Here is a 14,935-nt window from a genome sequence, read left to right as displayed (position 1 = left end):
TCGTGTTTTAGAAAATATTCATCATCTCTTTTTCACGCTTATCTCATTTTATTTTCTCTTCTGCTTCTTTTTTGGAGTGGCTTTTCATTTCTTAGTGCCCCTCACAAATTATACAATAACACAATCAACAGAATCCGGTGACGATCAAATCAATCCATGGTGTTCTCGACGGTGGTCCGAAGGGCCTCCCACTGCCGCCTTCCCCTTCTCCAAGGCAGTTCCCAGAGCCGCCTCCGTAGAGGAAGCGGCGACCATCTCCGCTTTAGCCGCCTGGGCATTGTCCGCCTCGGCACTTCCTGTAGTGATGTCCATGGCGGACCTCCCTGCTGTATCTCCTTGTGCCTCCATCAGAACCTGGGCGAGAGAAGCAGAGCCCGGAACAGAACCAAGCAAAACTGGACTATGTTTTTTTTCTTGAGCAACTGCATCCTTTATTAAACGTTCACACAAAAGGGGATACAGATAACTTCGGGCAAAGAATTTAGCCACATATGGCGCCCGGGAGGCAGAGAGGCTGCTGCCTTAGCTAAAGCATGGGCCTCCCCATTATGCTTTCTACTCTTATGAATAAAACTAACGTCATTAAGAAGCTGTTTCTGATGCTTGATGTCCTGTAGGATGGGGAAATAGTTGCAAGGAGAATCATCCTCAATCCGAGTAACTACTTCCAGGCAATCGGAGGCCACACAGACAGACTGAAGCTGAAGATCCAAGGCTAGCGCGAGTGCCTCACTACATGTTCGAGCCTCCAGAATGGTTGGATCCAACAAACCTTCGCAGATAGTCACCGACGCCCCCAAATAATTGCCACTCTTATCCCGACAAACAGCGGCCGAGGCACCACGGTCTCCTATCTTGGAGAACCCGCCGTCCGCATTGATTTTGGCAGCATGGGCTTCCGGTGGTTTCCATCCAGAGCGATGAATTGGTCCATCCACTTCTCTCGCATTAACATGCAGATCCCTGGGTCTTGCATGCAGGTCCCTAGAGACAGCATGCAGGTCCTTTGTTCGCGCCATCCTCTCTGGGAGTTGTTCGAGCTCGGCGATAAACTTGTTGATGAACACGTGTGTTGACAACGGGCTCTGAAACTGATTGTCGTGAATTGCACGCCGCCTCGCCCACCAGATAGCCCACATCGTGACAAGAACACGAGCAAGCTCTGTCGCCGGGAGCGTGTCCACCAGCCAGAACATCCATAGCTTGGCCTCCTCCGACCGGTTCGAGATGATAGTCTCGGTGAGGTCCTCGTCCTCAAGTGCCCAAACGCACCGAGCCATATGGCAATCAAAGAGAGAATGTCGCCACGTATCTTCTGCGGCATGGCAAAGCGAGCAAGCAGCCGAGTCCGTCATGTTTCTGTGCTTTCGGACTGCAGCCGTGGGAATCAAAGTTTTGGCCAGGCGCCAAGCAAACACTCTGACCTTGGAGGGAACCGGGGCTCCCCACAGTTTGGCCCAAGACCTGCTATCCGCTGCACCATTTGAGTGACCATCATTATGTTCTAGCCAATCAGTCCGCTGCTGTTTAACTGATGAAAGCAGCCGTTAAGCTGATCACACCGTGAACACTCCCCTTTTTTCATAATGCCATGACCAGAAATCCTCGCTGACCCTGTTACTGAGAGGAATATTTAGTATTGCCTCAGCGTCCATTGCATAAAAATGCTCGTCCAAAACAGCCCCGTTCCAAGAAACAGTCACATGATTGATCAGTTCGGATACCATCTACGGGGGGTTCGGGGATCTTGGGCAAACAGGCCGGAGTTTGAAATCCCTGGGGATCCAATTTTCCGACCAAATATGGGTCGTGTCTCCCGAGCCTATGCGCTCGATTAAGCCAAGTTTGAGACAATCACGTCCTTCAATGATGGAGCGCCAAACTTGAGACGGATTCTTACCCACTTCAGCCTCAAGGATCGTGGAGGAAGGGTAGTAGACATCCTTTAGAATCCGAGCGCTAAGAGTAGCTGGTTCAGTGAGTAGCCGCCACGCTTGGCGAGCAAGCAGGGCTAAGTTAAAGAGCTCGATATCTCTGAACCCCATACCACCCATCGATTTTGGCTGTGACATTACTTCCCAAGATACCCAAGCGGTCCTTCTTTCTCCATTCTTAGAGCCCCACCAAAACTTCCGCAGAATACCATTGATGTGTTGACATAAACCCCTTGGCAATTTGAAACAAGCCATGGAATATGTTGGAATTGCTTGGGCCACAGACTTGATAAGCACCTCCTTCCCTCCTGATGAAAGTGCCTTCTCCATCCAACCTTGCACGTGCTTCCATATCCTATCTTTAAGATATTTAAATGATCCTTCCTTGGCTCTCCCAACATCAGCAGGCAGCCCGAGATATCGTTCCGAAAGTTGCTCATTCTGGACTTCCAAAATTTCCTTGATCCCCTGTTTCAAAGAATCGGCACACCCCTTGCTAAAGAAGATTGATGATTTCTCCTTGTTGCGCTGTCCCAAGGCACCACAGTAGCGCTTAAGTAGAGAATCCACTCGAGCTGCCATCTCAGGCGTTGCATTAAAAAATAATAGGCTATCATCTGCAAAAAGTAGGTGATTTACCTCTGGAGCTCCTGCTGCCACCGTAATGCCCCGCACACACTCGTTCGCGCTGGCAGATTTCAATAAGCAGGAGAGTCCTTCTGCTGCTAGCAAAAAGAGATAGGGAGAAATCGGATCACCCTGTCGGAGTCCCCGGGATGGCATGAACTCCTCTTGTTTCCCCCCGTTGAAGATAACAGAAAAGGAAACCGATGTAACACACCTCATGACAATCTCCGTGAACCGTGGACTTATTCCGATCTTAAGCATCACTTCCTTCAGATAATTCCACTCAAGCCTATCATAGGCTTTCATCATATCAAGTTTCAAAGCGCAAAATCTATTACCCTTCAGCTTCCTTGTTTTCATATAGTGCAAGCACTCATATGCAGATATAAAGTTGTCAGTAATAAGGCGGCCTGGTACAAATGCTGACTGCTCCTCAGAGATGATGTCGGGGAGAATAAGCTTGAGCCGGTTAGCCAGAACCTTAGATGCAATTTAAAAATCACATTGCAGAGACTAATTGGTCGAAACTGTCCTAAATTTTTTGGACTTGCAATCTTGGGAATTAAAACTATGAACGTTTTGTTTATCTCCTCCGGGGAATCCTCTCCCTTAAGAACATGCAACACCATATCAGTTACCTTATCACCACACAGATCCCAATGCCGCTGGAAAAAATGAGCAGGAAAGCCATCCGGTGCGGGAGCCTTGGTAGGAAACATCTGGAATAACGCCGCCTTAACTTCTGCCTTTGTGTACTCAGCATCCAGAGCAGTGTTCATGGACTCGTCCACTTTAGGCGGTATGTGGGATAGCACCTCCTCAATACCGACGGTATTATCGGAGGCATACAAGTTACCATAGAAGCTTGATGCCATGTTCGCCATCTCCTGCTCATCCGTACATATTGTCCCGTCAGCTCTTTGCAGCTCAGAGATACGGTTTCTAGCTTTGCGCGCGCTTGCTTTGCGATGGAAAAACTTGGTGTTGCTGTCACCTTCTGCTAGCCACTGGATACGGGCACGCTGCCTCCACATGATCTCTTCTCGGAAGCATAATTCTGCCATTCGAGCCTCAATCCTCTCCTCCTCCGGCGAAGGACCTACCCAGTCAGTAAGCGCACGTAGCTCTGAAAGCCGTAGGCGCAGAGAGCGCAGCTCCGCCCGAACTGCACCAAATTTACTTCGGCCCCATCTCTGTAAGGTGCCAGCGACGGTAGCTAGTTTGGCTGATAAACCCGAGACTGTTTGAGCCCTGCCTGAATCGGTCCAAGCTTCAGCTAACATATCACCAAAACTCGGGTCTCGCTCCCACATACACTCATACCGAAATTGCTTTTGCTTTGCCCGAACACTTGTATCCACAAGGTCCGTCTCTAGTAGTATAGGTGAGTGATCAGACTTCGCGGCAGTTAGATGTTCCAAGCTTGCAAAAGGGAATAACGCAGACCAGCACGCCGATCCCAATGCTCTATCAAGCCGAACTCGACAATAATGACCACCCACTACCTTCTTCTCCCAAGTCCAGTCCAGCCCTCGGTAACCCAAATCAGCGAGCCCGCAAACGTCGACGGCCTCTCTGAAGGCCTCTATCTGGGCACTATCACGTGCATTAGGACCAAGTTGCTCCTCAGGTCTCAGGATCTCATTAAAGTCACTGATACACAACCATGGTAGAGTGCTCTCCCCCGCAGCCTCTTCATTGTGTTCCATGTTTTATATCTGAGGCTCCGAGTTGCCTCTCCATAGAAGCACGAGAGACGCCATTGTTCCCTCCCCTGCTCAAGCACTCAAGCATCCACATGATACTCCGAAAAATTCTTTATTGCCACATCCACTGAGTTCTTCCAAAAGATACAAATTCCTCCACTCCTACCATAACTACCAACTACAAAACTAAAATCAAAACCTAAAGAAAAACGAAGACCTTCAACACGACTCTTCTGCAATTGAGTTTCAACTAAACAAAGGATCATAGGCGAACTCATCTCCACTAAATCGCGGAGTTCACGAACTGTCGCGGGATCGCCTATCCCACGGCAGTTCCAGCTGAGGATTTTCATTGGGCCTGGCGGCACTCCGTACTGGACCCCGCCAACAATGCCATGTTGTTCGTGTCCGTCTTCATTGGTGATCATGCCTTCTTTGCCTTCTTGGCGTCCCTAGGCGATACGTAGGCTTGAGGCAGGGGTGGAATTGCCATGGCGGCAGCCTCAGCACTATCCTTGCTCTTTCCCATATCAGCAATAGCAGATGAGTCCACCACCTTCTCCAAATCGAGTGCAAGGTTCAGGTTTTTCCGTGCCGTATGCACGCCATTAGGCACATCCTCGCCTGGCCCCTTCTTAAGCGGGCTCGTCACCTCATCTTCCTCCGTTCCGGTTCCCAGTCCCGCCTCTTCTGATGTACGCTTACGTGGCGGCGTCTTCTGGCGGTAGTTCGTGCCTCTGCCGGTCCTTCCTCTACCTCGTCCTCCTGTACGACCCCCACGGGAAGCTCGTTCACCTTGCTGTTCCGGAGCGGTTTCCCTCCTCTGTGCAATCATCCAGCTACCCCACTGCTTATCCTTCTCCTCCCAGACACCATCCCCACACTCCTCATGGTTGTGGCCCATGAACCCACAGACCTTGCAAAAATAACGGATTTTTTCATACTTAACGGGAAGGAAACGTCTCCCTTCTCCGACCACATTCAGAGGCGTCACCCTTGTGGGAGCCTTATTCACCAGCACCCTTGCATGAACCCTTGCATAATCGCCCTCGTAAAAGAGTCGAGGTGTAAGCTGGATTTCTTTCACCCGACCGATGCGTCGAGCCAGTTGGTCCACTACTTCCGCCTTCCGATACAGCTCTGGGATGTTATGAATCTGAGCCCAAACATATAGTCCATCAAATTCGACAGCAGTTGGTTCCTTCTTGCCATCATAGTCCTCTATCAACATCCCCATCCCCCTAAACAGCCATGGTCCTCCATGAACCACCCTCTTCCAATCACCCAAGCAAAACATCTGAAAGATAAAAAGATTTTCTCCCGCTTCCCTGAGCTTGGGTGCATGAGCTAATCCCCAGACCGATTTCAAGGTCTCGAACATGGCCGATGAACTGAAAATACGGTTTGTGTTGACCTTCCCAATCGCCAGCCACCTTGCATCTGCTTCGAACTTCTTCACCTCCTCTACCCCGACAACCACATCGTCGAGCTCATCGTCTTGTAGGTCCAGGTGTTGTAGCATCTCATCCAGATTCTCCCCCGTCCATCCTGCCGACGCGGATCCCGCCGGTTCCGCCATCTAGGGTTTACTCCCCTGCGAGAAAAGCGGCTTCGCCTGAGAAAGCCCGATCCGACCCTCTGTCTCAGACCGGGCGAAAGAGACTGCAGGAGAGGAGTCGGCCGGCGGTAGGTAGAAGCAGCGATCTAGACGACGATGAGATCGCCGCCAGAGATAGAAACCCTAAACGAGAGGGTAGGTTTTTCACCGCCAGAGATGTAGGAGGAGCCGCCGAAAACCCTGCCGCCCAAAAATGCAAAACTGGACTATGTGTGACCACACAAGGCTTATTGGGTCAGTACGGGCCGTAGCTGACGAGCTACCATCCATCATCGTGCTTCACTTTCACCTGTACGTGCATGTGTGGCTGGGCCAGCCCCATGACACAACTTGTATCCCATCCTCTGTGGACTTTGATGAATAAATTTTGGCCAAACCCTAAAAAAAAAAACCTGTACGTGCACTCGTGGAGGGCGGGCTACACCGTTAAATTAGTACCGCATCGCGTTATATGCTCGTTTTCCGGCACCGAGGACAACCACCTGGCGAGGGTGCTCAGCAATCTCTCATATTAAACCGCATATTGGTTGATTGTGGCGATCTTCTTGCCAAGCATCGTTGTGGGTCTTCTCTTCCATTCTATATTCTATGGCGGTACAGCTTGAATCTGTCAAGCAAGCTGACGCCCCTTGGCATGTATGTTCACTCCGACATGGAGTGATTGGCTTTTTTTTATGTCTTTTTTTATGTATAAGGAGCAGCTAGCCCTCACTTTTTACTTTACATAGAACAGACATAGATGCTTATACATACACACATACACTTATCGTTATCAAGCCACGCACGTATACCCTACTTCTATGAGCACCTCAAACACTGTATAGACGTAGACACTCATACATGTGCACATGCATTTACCCATATGAACGCACGCACGCACGCATACCCTACACTTATGAACATCTATGAGAGATTGAGCTAGGAAAATGCGAGCAACAATGTTAAGTCTAGTCTAGGACTTGAATTCTGACGAGCTAGAGATATCACTGTCTTCCTAACTATCCGGTTACAGGTTGGTTCGCAGCCGACATAGTTTTTGTGGATATTTCCCAGTTCATCCAAAACACGGTGAGGCAATTGTCTTTTTCTTTTGACACTAGTATATTTATGTAACTGCTCTGCCTTATGTTCGTAAACCCATCTGCTTTTCATTTTTTTTTGTATAAACCCCTCCACCTTACATACAATGTATGGCACATTTTGAGGTCCTAGGAAAAAGTTCAGTCAGCACTTATACCCAACTAATATGTGGTATGTGTGATACAAAATTACAATCATAACTACATGCTTCTGAATATAGCTATAACGACATCCATTTTATATGCTATTTCCTTTTGTGAATATCAAGTTTACATGATATAAAATTGCACATAAATAGTGATGTAATTGCTGATCAAACATGCATGTACCTTAAAACCGAATCCGAGGCCATAGTTTTTACTTGGATATCGCATTGGCTTCGCTGTTGAGGTGCTCACTTTTAAATTTGCAAAGAAAAAAAGAGGTGCTCATTTTTAAATAAAAAATTTTTGGGGGTCAACATTTTGTACGGATGTGTCTGCGACTTGTAATCCATTGTTGATCGCTGTGCGAACACCATTTCCTTTGAACCACACAAAAAGGGAGCTAGGTTAAAAGCAAGGATGATATGGCACCTAGCAAGCTTCCGGTTGTCACTCCATGGACATGCTCACTACGAGTCAAAAATAATTGAATTTCTGTGTTTTCTTAATGGTCTCCTTCCTCATATTTCAAGGGTATTCCCCTGGTTGGGGAGCTGTGTTTCCGTGGGATGCTCTCGCGTCCTCGCGCACGACGGGTGAGCGCGCCCGCGCCGGCGGCGCCGCCCCGATCTACCTCCTCCGGCATCCCCTGCTCCCGCCGTGACCGGATCTGGGATCTCCACCGCGTCCTCTCTCCGTCGCCCCCCCTTCAAGCTCCTCCACCTCGCTGGCCGATGCAGTCGAGCTCGTGTGCCTTCCGGCCGGCGGCCGCTCCGACCTCGCCGCCTGCTGCCCCAGCTCTCGCCGCTCAGCTTGCCGCCACAGCACTCGCCCTCCGCAAGGCGGGCCCAGCCATCCGAGGCCACCTCCGAAAGACCGCGATGACGGCGGCCACTCCGGCACCACCGACGGCCGCTCCGACCTCGCTGCCCGCTGCCCCAGCTCCCGCCGCTCTGCTTGCCGCGGCAGCCCTCGCCCCGACCATTCGAGGCCACCTCCAGAAGCCAGCAATGACGACGACCACTCCAGCACCATTGGCCTCCGTCGGCCCTGTTCAGACTGTTCTGGCAACTGAAGCTTCGTTGCGCCCCTCTTGCGGGCAGGTGCGTGCCTCCATCCAGATGGATGGGGGGTTGGAGGCCGTCGTCACTGCTAGTGCGGGCTCCGACCTGGACCTCTGGACGTTGCTGCCTTCACCGGCGGGTGAGGCCCCTGCAGCCCCTCCTGGGTTCCTGTGGGTTGGAATGTCCGCTGATGCCACCGACGACGACACCGATGAGGAGGAGTTGGCACCGGCACCGCAGACGCCGCGTGTCGGGGATATACCCCGCGGTGTAAACTGGCCGGAAGTTAACCCGGCCGGACTTGGCGGATTATCTGAAGACCCCGCTGACACTTGGCGAGTTACTGGCGACCCGCCTTGACCTGACGGTTTACAAGCAACCCACCTGGTCATTATGACTCACTAGTGATCCGGCGTGTGGGACAGACAGATGACAAGGCCCAAGACCCAGAAGGCCGGTTCACGTTTAATGGTGGGCCGGTTTAAGAGGAAAAGGCAGGAGGAATATTATCTTACAAGGAGCTAAGACCTGGACTTGTATCCAGTTTGTATTAGCGATAGACTAGTCCTAATCCTAATAGAACTCTACATGTAACCCGCCCCTCCAACATATATAAGGAGGGGCAGGGCTCCCCAAAAGGGGACAAGTTCCACAAGTTGGACAAGTTAGGTTTAGACAATAACTCTCGAGTTAGAGCACTCTTGTAACCGTGATCATCATCATGAATATCAATGAAGCAGGACGTAGGCTTTTACCTCCACCGTGAGGGGCCGAACCTGGGTAAAACCTCGCGTCTCTCGTCCCGCTCAACCCCTCTCAAGCTACCACATAGATGCGTTGGCCTCGCGACTAAGTCCTGACACTAAGGACATCTGCCATGACAATTCCACGACAGTTGGCACCCACCGTAGGGCTCGCGCACGGTGGTGTTGAGTTCTTGGAGGGATCTCATCTAGGGTTTGAGAAATTTGCATCCGGATGAAGAAAGGACCGGTTTTTTGGAAGGATCTATATCAACTTTGAGTTAACTGAATTGAGGTCAGAACTTTTATGGGCAGTAACCATCAGCTCTGTTAACAAGATTGACAGGGAAAATCCGAAAGATTTGGCACAAGCCGCCGCGCTTATCAGTAGGATCATCTACTATCACCAAACGAGCTCCCAACTAGTACAATGCACGGATTCCAAAGAAGGATTCAATACAAGTCGCCGGCCACGCCTGAGAGTCGCTTGCTGCTTCTGATTCGCCATCTTCTGACTCCGTGCTGAGTCGCCGCACCGCTCCAACCCGCTGGCCTTCGTCGGGCTACAACGCGCCCCGCTGGGCTGGCCTCTCCTCTCTACGGCCAATTCTGGGCCGGCTCTGCTTAGTCGCCTCTGCTCAAACCGCCGTGAGCCGCCCGGGTTAGACCCGCCTCTGCAGTGAGTCACCGATCCGCCTCCACCAACACCTTCAAGTCACCACTATCGTGCCAAATCGCTGGTTCATCTCCACCACCGGGTCGTCTTCGTTGACCCGCTGTGACCCCGCCGTCGCCGGTTCGCGCATCCGAGCCGCCGGGCCGCGCCGATCATGCGTTGAGCTGCCCCGGTGATTCGCTTCAGCTGAAATGATGGCCCGCGGCACTGCTAAACCGCCTCGGACTCGACTTTGCCTTTAAATCGCCACTGCCTCGGGCCCGGCCCCTGCGTCGTCTATCACGCCGGACTGAGCCTGCCTCGGACGGCCATGCCGTTTCTGCAGTATGAGCCGCCGCGCCGGGTCACCATACCCGTTCCTTCTTATAAACCGGTGCACCCTTGGTTCAACGCCGCTCTGCCTCTGCCATCACCTTGCGCCAAGACCGCCGTGCGACCCGCCATCTCCAAGACGCTGCTCCGGCGATGCCGACGCCGCCACCCGCCTCTGTCGCGATGAACAGATCATCCGTTGTCCGAACAAAAAACATCAGGTGATATCCATCTAAATCTAGTTTCTTGGTATATATTGTTTTTATCAAGAGAACAAATTGCTTTGATTTGTATTTTTATACACAGGACCATTATTCATTACAAATATGGTTTATACCATGGATATGGAACACAGGCTGATAATGTTCCGCCCGGCGATAGTCCGTGACGTATTACCTGTTCAATGGACGTGCACAAAGCCGCCGCTTCTGCGGACCTGGTCTACATCAACACACCGGCCCGCACCTGTCTGCATGAGCTATTTATCGAGTATGAGCAAGTCACTACTTGGGTAGTCCGGATTTCTTTCAATACATTGGAGGCAAATTATCATTCAGCCGCCGTCTGCACTGGATGGCTCAATGGGCAGGCGCACAAGTCACCGCCACTACAATTTTGGTTAAACTTCAAATCGCCAGTTGGAAGGAACCCTTGGCCGAGTTGCTGACACGGCTCATATGGGATCATTTACAACCCGCCGCAGTCACCTCAATCTTCTATGAATTCACATCGTTCTATGAACGCCAATGATATACAAGTTATGCCGGTTTATATCACGGTCAAATATGGAGAGTCTCAAGCCAACTCCTCGAGTCACCTTTGAGACTCGGGGGCTAAGATGACATGACTCAGCGAATATTGTCAGTTTCAGCAAATTTAAGAACCCCAGGACGATGGAGGGAAGGATAACCCGGTCCCGGAGGCTACTATTATATTGATGAAAATTTAAAGACCGTCAGAAAATTTCCGGATTAGAAAGTATATGACAGTTACAAAATCCCGGCTCAATGAAGAAGTTTCGGGTCATCAGAGAAGGATTCCGTTTACAATCCGGTACAAGGGAAATTTGTTCTCCAATAAAGCTCTGAAGCTCTCAAGTCCGGTTTAAGAATTTCCGGTTCAAAAAGGAATTAACTTCTCGCAAGTTCGAATTTAAAGGCCGTCAGAAAATTTCCAGCTAAAAAGGAAGATTCCGGTTTAAAATCCGGGTCAAGGGAAAGATGTCTCCCACAAAGCTTTGAAGGTCTCCATATCCGGTTCAAGATCCCGGTTCAAGAAGAATTTATCTCTGGCAAAAAGTTAAAAATTGCCAAAGAGGACCTGCTGCCATGATGCGCGATTCAAACATGGGTATCCCGCCTTACTAACCTGACATATTATTGATCACATGGGGGCTTCTGCTTCATAAAGCGGGGTATCTGTTCTTTTACATCATGTGTGGTTACACGGAGTTGTTCTAAAGCGGCCTCCGGTTTACCCCTTGAGTTCGCTTTTCTAAAAGCATCATGTTATATCACTTGGAGATTTGGTCGTGTCCGAACCAATACCATACCTCTTGATAGGCGAGAGCCACCAGATCATTTGGGGACTTGGTCACGTCTGAACCACTCATGCCTCTTGATCGGCCTAAGGCCACAGAATCACTTGGGGGCTTGGTCGAACCCGAACCATCGCCATGCCACTTGGTCGGCATAAATGCCACGGTTTCATTTGGGGACCTGGCTGACTAGAACCATAGTTACACCTAACAGGAGCTTGGTCGTGTTCGGCCATGGTAACGCCATTTGATCAGCTCAAATAAACCTTTTTTGCAAATGGTTTTATCTTTGCTTTTGCTTTGCACTTTTTACTTTTTTCTTTTTTATTGCGTTCTTTTTAAAACGACAAAGTTTTCAACCAATCAATTGCGGAACACAGTTCACGTCAATTCGGAGACTATTTGCCCGGTTTGATCCTTGTTGTTAACATCCTCTTATGGAGTAACACGGTGTTTATCACAACCCGAAACGGTTTTATTATAAACCGGCACAATATGGAAGGAGTTATCAGTACTCAAGATTTGGGTTATCACCATTACTACAAAAAGTTGGTAAAACCAACAATGTGATTCAATGTCACAGGTATGATATATTTCATATTTGATTATTCTAAATGCAGCCTTGGTTATAAACCCAGGTTATATGTTAGGCATTATGACCCATCCGGCGGTAAACCGCCAGGACACTTTAAACTTGTTGTATACAGAAACAGGTTGAATAAAGCATGATTATAAATCACCAGTGTTTATTAAACCGGTAGTATGATCCGGTGTTTATTAAACCGGCCTGGCTTTGGACAATAAGTCGCCAGTATATATTTGGATTGCGCCATTGGAATCATGCGCTTATAAATCATTGAGTTATATTATTCAAATAGCCAAACTTGGCTGAAATTTCATTATGATATTGAATGAATAAGGTTTTCATACTGGATTATATTATCTTGAATAGCCAACATAGCTGGATTTTTATTATGGTTATCAATAACCAGTATTATGATTAAGGTTTTCAAAGTCGCTTTAGCGCAATGGCTATCATCTTGTCAATGGATATGATTTATTCTACAATTGAAGGAATAGTCCCGAGTCGCTGCAGGCTTATGACCCGGCACTTGGGGGCTACATTATTCAAGTTGAGATTACATCAAATATGCAAGTCTCATGTCGCTGCAAAGCATGCACCATTACACTTGGGGGCTAATGCAAAGTCATTGTTTGCTCACCTTATTGAAGGCCCGACTCATCACATTATAATGAGCCGGCCCTTGGGGGCTACCAATTGCTCCTGTCAACAATTCAAGGTACACAAGTTTTCGTCCATAATATTGAAGGATTCATTGCTCAGTTGGTAAAGCACAAAACTCTTAACCTTATGGACGTGGGTTCAAGCCCTATGATGGAAGCTACATTATAAGATGTTATTTTCATTGAAGTATATATCAAGTCCCGGTTCAGTATTATCTTACTAAGCCGGCCCTTGGGGGCTACACATCACTGCTCAAGTCTACATGATTATATTTATAAAGTCCCTGCTAATTATTGCATAATGACCCGGCCCTTGGGGGCTACACTGATTGAAGTTTTTATAAGCAATTGCAAGTTCCAGGTTGCTGCAAGCATGACAACCCGGCACTTGGGGGCTACATATATGGAGTATTCAGTTTATATGATTGAGATGAACAAACCGGATTTCTTTAAGGTTGAAACACTTATTGGAGCAAGTCTTAAGTTATCACTATGTTCTCCTCTTAAGACTTGGGGGCTATAGGTATTATGCATATAAAGGAGGAACATCTTCATTTTATTAGTTTTGAGCAAATCAGGAAGATCAATTACATGACCCGGTGTCGACAACAATTATGACCCGGCGCCATCAATATTTATAAACCGGCCATTTTGGTAATATTAAACTGGCAAGTTTTACATCTTCAAACCGGCTGAATATCAGATAAGTATTTTCAGATCCGTATTTCTTAAACCGGCGGAGCTGAGTCAAAGGATTTATTCTTCACAATATTTCTCAGTGACAAGCCAATGTCGGCAAATTGATTATGAAGCTGGTCTGTTGACCCGGATTTCCTAGAAGGAGGAAATAACAAGGACTTAAGGATGATCAGGCACCGGTTTACAAAAATTCTTAACCCGAAGCATAACCTGTCAAATTTGTTCTTGTGTTTATTTTGCAGCATAAGTTTACCATGAATAAATCCAAGCTAAACTTGGGGGCTAATGTCGGGGATATACCCCGCGGTGTAAACCGGCCGGAAGTTAACCCGGCCGGACTTGGCGGATTATCTGAAGACCCCGCTGACACTTGGCGAGTTACTGGCGACCCGCCTTGACCTGACGGTTTACAAGCAACCCACCTGGTCATTATGACTCACTGGTGATCCGGCGTGCGGGACAGACAGATGACAAGGCCCAAGATCTAGAAGGCTGGTTCACGTTTAATGGTGGGCCGGTTTAAGAGGAAAAGGCAGGAGGAATATTATCTTACAAGGAGCTAAGACCTGGACTTGTATCCGGTTTGTATTAGCGATAGACTAGTCCTAATCCTAATAGGACTCTACATGTAACCCGCCCCTCCAACATATATAAGGAGGGGCAGGGCTCCCTAAAAGGGGACAAGTTCCACAAATTGGACAAGTTAGGTTTAGACAATAGCTCTCGAGTTAGAGCACTCTTGTAACCGTGATCATCATCATCAATATCAATGAAGCAGGACGTAGGCTTTTACCTCCACCGTGAGGGACCGAACCTGGGTAAAACCTCGCGTCTCTCGTCCCACTCAACCCCTCTCAAGCTACCACATAGATGCGTTGGCCTCGCGACTAAGTCCTGACACTAAGGACATCTGTCATGACAATTCCACGACACCGCGGGCTGCCTCAGTGGCGTGTGTGGAGCCTGATGCGAGGGTGTGCGGGGACCGACAAAAGGTGGCGCCTCCTGTGCGTCCGGCCTGTGGAGATTGGCGAGGATGTTTCGACCATGAGGCGACGCCGGCAATTCCTGAGTGTCACACTCCATGCGGGAATGTGTTGGAGGGCTGGCAGCTCGTCTCAAGAAGGCGGCACCCGACTTCCGCCGCTTTCTGCCGCCCTGCTGTCAATATGAGGCGCCCGCCTCCGGCATGGCTGAGAGATAGGTGTTTTCGGTGCCTCTGTCGAGGTCATCGCGCACACTCTTGCAGGGATCCTATCCGATGCATGGACTGTCTTCGATCCGGTCACATCGCCCGCTTTTGCCGTGCAAGGAAGCCTGTTCCCCAAACTTCGCCGCGCCAATGTCCTGCTCCATCGCCTGCACCCACCAGTGAAGTCACCACATCAGATGTGCCGTTCCAGCCTGTCTTGACTGTGCAATCCGGATTGGCCGAGGAGACCGAGTTGCTTCTTGACTGCCTTGCGCGAGTTGAGAGTGTTTTAGGGAGAGCGGAGGCCGCCCTCGCCAAACTTGAGGTTGTGCCAGTTCTGTCTCCGCTGCCCGAGCTTC

Source organism: Triticum urartu, chromosome 3 (genome assembly GCF_003073215.2).
Source record: "Triticum urartu cultivar G1812 chromosome 3, Tu2.1, whole genome shotgun sequence".
NCBI classification, from domain to species: domain Eukaryota; kingdom Viridiplantae; phylum Streptophyta; class Magnoliopsida; order Poales; family Poaceae; genus Triticum; species Triticum urartu.
Note: the sequence above shows the minus strand (reverse complement) of the source record.